We start from the raw sequence: 1,672 nt of genomic DNA, 5'->3' as shown, positions 1-1,672 counted from the left end.
GTCTGCAAGACAGAGCTCTTCCACCAGGCATTTGGTTGAGGCTGGGTGCATGGAGTTCCAGGGAGTATGATCAAGTCCCTCCTCCCCTAGTTCCCCTAGGCTTAGATATTAGATCGGCCTGGATCCACCACCTTGTTTTTATGTCCTTGTTCTTATGTTTTTGTAACTGGGGATTTATTATTGTTGGGATTTTAATTGACTGTCTCCTGATGATTGACAATGATGGGGGCCAAGAACACCTCCCTGGGGAGGTTATTCCATAACTTTACGGCTGTCACAGAAAAGGTCATCTGATGAACCCACCAAATGAGCATATTTCATTGGTGCAGTCAGGAAGAGATCTTCCTGCAACCATAATTCCCAGGCAGGAATGTAGGGGAGAAGATTATCCTTTAGATACCCCAGCCCCAAGCCATGTAGAACTTTAAACTAATACCTTGATAGAATTAGGGATTACAATATTAGGGATTAGGGATTAAAATATGGAAACCTGCTTCTTTTTCTTCTTCTCTGGCTCACAAGGTATAGCCAAGTTGAATGCTACAATGGCCATCCAGACAAGGAAGTTCATGATGTACAGGTTGCTTCAGCATGAACAGATGGTGATTGATGTCCTTCATCCTGGAAAAGCCACAGTTCCCAAAACAAGACAACGCCTGATGTAATTTTTAACTTTGGCTGCAGGACTCATTTTGGGGGTGGAAAGACCACCGGCTTTGGCATGAGCTACGATCCCCTGAACTATGCCAAGAAGAATGAGGCAAAGCACAGATGGCTGGGCATGGCCTGTACAGAAAGAAAAAAGACTTCTAGCAAGCAGCACAACGTGCATAAGAAGAGGATGAATAAAATCAGGGGCATGGCTAAAGCCAACACTGGCCTTGGCAAGAAGTGAGCCAGCCAGCGGATTTCACAGAACAGCTGAATTATCCCAGTGGAGAAGGCTTGTTGATTTAGCAGCAAGTCTCCAAATAAATTTTATAAAAACTGGGAAAAAAAACTTTATGGAACAGCAGATTTAAAATGCTGATATGGTTTGCGACTGATTTGGCTGTCCATTAGGGAGCCAGAGGGCCCACATTGCATTGCCAGATACAAACATGCTGTTGATTGGATCTACTAACTGATGAACCATTTGCCAGAGCTCTTTAGGTGGCTGCACAACTGGGTTTTCACATAGCTGGGTTTCAGGTCGAAGGCGTCCACATCTAAAACTGGGATTGGCCCTTAGAACCTGTCAGCCACCTGGTCTGAACTCTGCTTTGGGTTGGAAAGAACAATTCTATCTGGAAGTAATGACAAAGCATGCTTTGTTACAAATGTAGAAGTGAATGACCCAGTCAGGTGGGGGAATTCATGATCCTAAGGATCCCCAAGCTTGGTGTAGTGGTTAGGAGTGCAGACTTTTAATCTGGCACGCCAGGTTTGATTCCCCACTCTTCCCCTACATGCAGCCAGCTAGGTGACCTTGGGCTCGCCACAGCACTGATAAAGCTGTTCTGACCGAGCAGTAATATCAAGGCTCTCTCAGCCTCACCTACCTCACAGAGTTTCTGTTGTGGGGAGAGGAAACTGTTAGCCGCTTTGAGACTCCTTCCGGTAGAGAAAAGTGGCATAGAAGAACCAACTCTTTGTCTTCATTTGGGTACATCTGACTCATGGTGTTATGTCA

General features: G+C 45.4%; 1 pseudogene; it reads left to right on the top strand.

Annotated features, from left to right (window-relative positions):
* Nucleotides 1-539: 539 nt before the first annotated feature.
* LOC143823757 (small ribosomal subunit protein eS24 pseudogene) lies at nucleotides 540-895 on the top strand (annotated as a pseudogene).
* Nucleotides 896-1,672: the final 777 nt, after the last annotated feature.

This window comes from Paroedura picta, chromosome 14 (assembly GCF_049243985.1).
Source record: "Paroedura picta isolate Pp20150507F chromosome 14, Ppicta_v3.0, whole genome shotgun sequence".
Classification (NCBI taxonomy): Eukaryota; Metazoa; Chordata; class Lepidosauria; order Squamata; family Gekkonidae; genus Paroedura; species Paroedura picta.
The sequence above is the reverse complement of the archived record's forward strand: the minus strand, read 5'-3'. Positions and strand labels throughout refer to the sequence as shown.